The sequence below is a fragment of the Mobula birostris genome, chromosome 13 (assembly GCF_030028105.1).
Source record: "Mobula birostris isolate sMobBir1 chromosome 13, sMobBir1.hap1, whole genome shotgun sequence".
Taxonomy (NCBI): Eukaryota; Metazoa; Chordata; class Chondrichthyes; order Myliobatiformes; family Myliobatidae; genus Mobula; species Mobula birostris.
The window spans coordinates 80,211,903-80,217,902 of NC_092382.1; positions in this window are offsets into that span (position 1 = coordinate 80,211,903).

A 6,000-nucleotide genomic window follows, 5' to 3' on the forward strand; every position below is an offset into this window, starting at 1 on the left:
TCTATCCAGAAATTATATACACCATCCCTAAGAATACTTTTCATGAATTTACTCACCACTGACGTTAAACTCACAGGTCGATAATTGCTAGGTTTACTCTTAGAACCCTTTCTAGACAATGGAACAACATGAGCAATACGCCAATCCTCCGGCACCACTCCCGTTTCTAATGCCATTTGAAATATTTCTGTCAGAGCCACTGCTATTTCCATACTAACTTCCCTCAAGGTCCTAGGGAATATCCTGTCAGGACCCGGAGGTTTATCCACTTTTATATTCCTTAAAAGCTCGAGTACGTTTTCTTCTTTAATCATCATAGTTTCCATAACTTCCATACCTGTTTCCCTTATCTTACCCAATTCAATATCCTTCTCCTTAGTGAATACCGAAGAAACGAATTTATTCAGAATCTCCCCCATCTCTTTTGGCTCCATACATATCTGTACACTCTGATTCTCTAAGGGACCAATTTTATCCCTCACTATCCTTTTGCTATAAGTATAACAGTAGAAATCCTATTTTCACTTTAATTGCCAAAACATCCTCATACCTTCTTTTAGCTTTTCTAATTTCTTTCTTAATATTCTTTTTGCATTCTTTATATTCCTTGAGCACCTCATATTCTCCGTGCTGCCTATATTTATTGTAGATATCTCTCTTTTTCCGAACCGTGTTTCCAATATCCCTTGAAAACCATGGCTCTCTCAAACTTTTAACCTTTCCTTTCAACCTAACAGGAACATAAAGATTCCGTACTCTCAAAATTTCACCTTTGAATGACCTCCATTTCTCTATTACATTCTACCCATAAAACAAATTGTCGCAATCCACTCCTTCTAAATACTTTCGCATCTCCTCCAAGTTTGCCTTTCTCCAATCACAAATCTGAACCCTGGGTCCAGATCTATCCTTCTCGATAATTATATCGTAACTAATAGCATTGTGATCACTGGACCCCACGTGATCTCCAGCACAATCCTCCGTCACCTGACCTATCTCATTCCCTAATAGGAGATCCATTACTTCCCCTTTTCTAGTTGGTACCTCCATGTATTGCTGCAAAAAATATGCTGCACACGTTTTACAAACTCCAAACCATCTAACCATTATACAGTATGGGCTTCCCGGTCTATGTGTGGAAAATTAAAATCTCCCGCAATCACAAGCTTGTGCTTATTACAAATATCTTCTTTATCCTTACAAATTTACTTCTCCAATTCTCGCTCCCCATTTGATGGTCTAGAATACACCCCCATAAGAGTTACTACACCTTTCCCATTCCTCAATTCCACCCAGATGGCTTCCCTAGACGAGCCTTCTAATCTATCCTGGCAGAGCACTGCTGTAATATTTTCTCTGACAAGCAATGCAACACCTCCCCCTGTTGTCCGTCGGATTCCATCACACATGAAGCAATTAAATCCAGCAATATTTAGTTGCCAATCACACCCCTCCTGTAACCATGTTTCACTAATAGCTACTACATCATACGTCCAGGTATCAATCCATGCTTTAAGATCCCCCACCTTTCTTATAATGCTCCTAGCATTAAAATAAATGCATTTAAGAATTTGTCCACCTCTTACTCTCTGTTTATCACTAATGGTGCACACAACTTTGCTATTTTCTTTTTCTTCCTTCTTCTCTACATCTGTTCCTACACTCTGGTTCCCCTCCCCCTCGTATCTCGTTTAAATCCACCGGAGCCTCTCCAGCAAACCTACCTGCAAGAATATTTGTCCCCCTCCAGTTCAGTTGTAGATCGTCCCGCCGGAACAGGTCCCACCTTCCCTGGAAAACTGCCCAATTATCTATAAACCTGAAGCCCTCCCTCCTGCACTATGTCTTCAGCCACCTGTTTACCTGCGCTATCTTACTATTTCTAAACCCTCCTGCACGTGGCACCGGTAGCAATCCTGAGATTGCTATACTGGAGGTCCGGTTTTTTAACTTGGCTCCTAGCTCCCTAAAATCTCCTTTCAGGACCCACCCCCACACCCCCGGTGTAGATACCCCTGTACAAATCAGTACCACGAAATAGCGAACAGTGTACCATATGCAATTAAGCGATTGAACTGTATTATTCTTAATTGGACTATAGCGTCAGTAAAGAAAACAAAGAGAGAAAGGGTCCATTTTAATGAAACAGTCTAATATGCACGTTGGATCTCACGATTTTCCCAACTGTCTGATCGTCATCGATTTCCCCCTGGTGTTGTCGACTCCCGACACCTTTTTAAGTCCACACGGTCCTGCAGACTACGACCTCTCTGTTCTTCACTCTCCATCTTCCGCCGAACAAAAGCCCATGAATCCTCGCTCTCGGGCATACGAGAAAGAAAACACTCTCCTCATTGGCCGCCGCAGATTCCAAAGCCCGCGTTATCTCTCGTCATAACGCAGACACTGCTGCTACAGAGAAACCATTACATTAGCAGTGAAACCTTTCCCAGGACTCTTTACTCTCTACCCGCCCCGCGCCCCCAGCCCCACCAAAGTTAGTGATGTGCTCATGACTTTGAGATAATTTGTCAAAACTTCCTGCGAAACACAGAGTCCAACTCAGCAGAATTATGCAGTGACATAGCTCCCCAACGCGCTCGGGGCCACTCTCTAATGCCGCCGGAGCTATGTAGGCCAGCCTCTCTGGTTGTTTCCGAATTCTGTGAGAGTCCGTACCCCCTCATCTACCTCTTCATGTTCCAACATTACTGGGGATACTTCTGGTCTAACTGGCGAGACCTCGTCCGGCCTATCACACGTACCCACCTGCAACTTGGACCCCTCTCTCCCTTGGCACAGCCCCTCCTCATCCTTTGCAGGGTTACACTGAAAGGAAGGCTGTCCACAGATAGCCCCCGTCACCTCCGATTTCTGCTGATTCAGTGTGAGAAGGGTTGAGAATCTCTTCCTCAGTCAGTGGGGAGGTAGCGAAGGCAGCATATAAACCACATACCCATGTCCTGATCCTACGATTCAGAACCCCATTTAGTCCTCCTACTGGGTGTGGGCTCCATATCGGGCTTTGGATCAACCTGGACCTCTTATCCCGGAGGCAGAAGGTGGTTCTGATGGAGGATCTTGACAGATCCTTTCCTATCCGCTGGTCTCACTGCGAAAACGCGTCCGTTTGGCATCTGACTCTCCACAACATCGGGCGCATAGCCGCCCAGCGGTTGGCCAACTTGTTCTTCCCAGGTAGCCGCAAATTCCAAATGAAGACTCAGTCTCCCGGCATGATTTGGGAGAACATAACCTTTTCATTATGCCTTCTCTTATTTCCTTGATTCTGCTTGGCAGCTGCGATTTCTGTTTCCTTATAAGGTGTTACAGCTCCCACTCGGAGTGAGGAGAAGATGGCGTCGCCACGCAGTGCGCGCGGCTGTTCCGAATGAATATCAACATGTGTAACTCGGGGATCGTAAAAAGCAAAATAATCTGCAGATGCTGGGATCTGCATCTTTATGTGTGTAACTAGGGGGCCGTGCATCAATACCGATTTGATGGGGATAGCCGTGAAAGCGCAGAGGAACATCTGGAGAAACTTCTGAAATGCCTGCTTCGCTGCCGCTGCTACAGTGCGATCGAGAATCTCCGGAGACGAAGGCCCCAAATCCTCGGCTTTGCGCATCGCCAGTTGCCGGGGCCGGGGTCGAAACGCTCGGCATTGATAGTGTCGATGAGGTGGTCGGAGGCTCGGAGTTTTTCGGACGGACTCGGAGCCGGACTGTTGTCGGATGCTTCTGGGATGCTGCATCGGCAAATTGGCGGTGCTAGGAGTTTACCGTCTGCATGAGATGATGGGACTTTGGAGAGACTCTGAGACTTTTCATAGTCATAATCATAGTCATAATCATATTCATAGTCATATTTTATTGATCCCGGGGCAATTGGTTTTCGTTATAGTTGCACCATGAATAATTAAATAGTAATATGTAAATTATGCCAGGAAATAAGTCCAGGACTTAGTTTACTTGCCATGGTCTGTCTTATTAAATTATGCTATTGCTTTGCACTGTTGTAACTATATGTTATAATTGTGTGGTTTTGTTAGCTTTTAAGTTGGTTTGTCATGTGTTTTCGTGATATCATTCTGGAAAAACATTTTTATCATTTCTTAAGGCATGCATTACTAAATGACAATAAAAGGTGACTGCGTGTCCTCATAATCATAATCATAATAATATTTATCTCATATCAGAAAGATATTTCGGTCATAGGTCGTCCTCGTCAATCACAAAACCAAAATCAATGGGCAACCTCGCCTCGCGTCCAAACATCAGATAACATATTGAGTACCTGGTAGCTTCATTTCGGATACCATTGTGACAGTGGACCAGATAACCAATTTGTTGAATGCATTTGCTCTTCTTGCTGATCTCCAACTTCTGAGCATGTTTTGAAAGGTCTGATTAAACCTGTCGGGTTGGGGATAACCCTGTGAGTGATAAGGAGCAGTCCTCAACCTCGACTCCGAGCATGCTCGGTAACTTATGGATGAGCCTACTCTCGAAATCCCGTCTCTGATCACTATGTATCCGCCTGTGGAGGCCATAATAAATGAAATACTTCTCCTATAACGCTTTGGCCACCGTGGACACCCGCTATTCTTTGGTAGGAAAAGCCTGCACATATCTGGTGCAGTGATCGGTGATGACTAAGACATTCTCCATTTTACTAGCATCTGGCTCTAGTGACAGGAAATCCATACACATCAGTTCTAGAAGTTCCGCAGGTGGGACAAGGAGCTGCCCTCTTATGCAGCGGGTTCTTTCTTATGCATCGAATGCATAACTTGAAATATTTTTCGACCTATGGCTTTATTCGGGTTCAGTAAAACCGATCTCGGAACAATCTCTTCAATCTCCTAATGTCCAGAATCATCATGAATTGACTTCAACACCACCCTACGATACTTCTCAGGGAAAAACAGCTAGGAACGCTCAGTTCGGTCCGGAAGTGAAGTGAACCGATCTGGTTCCTCAAGTCCAACCTGCGCCCTTCCCTCAGTAATGGAGACACAACAGCGGGTTTCGTCTTTTCCGCTTGATCCATGTGTCCCCTTTCGACTGCGGACAAAACGGCGCCGATGTCCGCAGCATCCCGCTGAGCAGCTGCCACTTCCCCAGAAGTCAATTCCGTCAGGTGATTTTTCTTCAGCGCAGTTAGGTTACAGTAATCGTGTGAAATGGCCCCATCCGCGGCTCCTAATTGATCTACCACTTGATCCTGCCCTTGCTTCCTGTCTGCCTTCACCAGGATGACAAACTCACACACGGCATTCATCCCCGGAGTAAGAATGCTCTCCAACACTTCGTCCCTTCATGCGGACGCCGGGACAAAGCATCAGTATTAATGTTCGTGCTTCCCGGCCGGTACTTCATGATGAAATGAATAGGCAGACACCTCCGCCAATCACTGATGTCCTGGGCAGACGAATTCTGCCGTGGACAGGATATAAGTTAGGGGATTGTTTTCCATCCTCACCTCAAACTTTGGACCGTAGACGTAGTCACTTAGCTTAACCACCACTGGCCATTTTCAAAGCCAGACATTGCAACCTGAGCTTGGGATAGACTTTTTCTCAAAAGGCGACAGATTCCGGCTGACAAAGTCAGATGGTCTCAACCCGGTGCCATGACCACGATACAGCACGCCCCCTAAAGCCTCTCTACTGGCACCCGTGTGTAGTACATACGGCAATCAGAGGTCCGCAAAAGCCAGCACCGGCGCCTGTGCCAGCAGCTCTTTAAGCGACCTGGAAGACTTCTTCACATTTCGAACCCGACCTCGGTCCAAAGCACTCCGACGGATTAAGATACTCTCCACCCTCCTGTCCTTTTGTCCTCCTCCCTGACTTCCCCAAAGGAGGGTAACCACACAGAAGCTGATTCAACGGGTGACTCACTTTCGCGTAGCCGCTCACGAACCTCCGATAGTACCCACAGAACAGGAGGAACGAGCGCAAAGCGCTCACGTTCTGAGGCCTTGGCCAAGTGG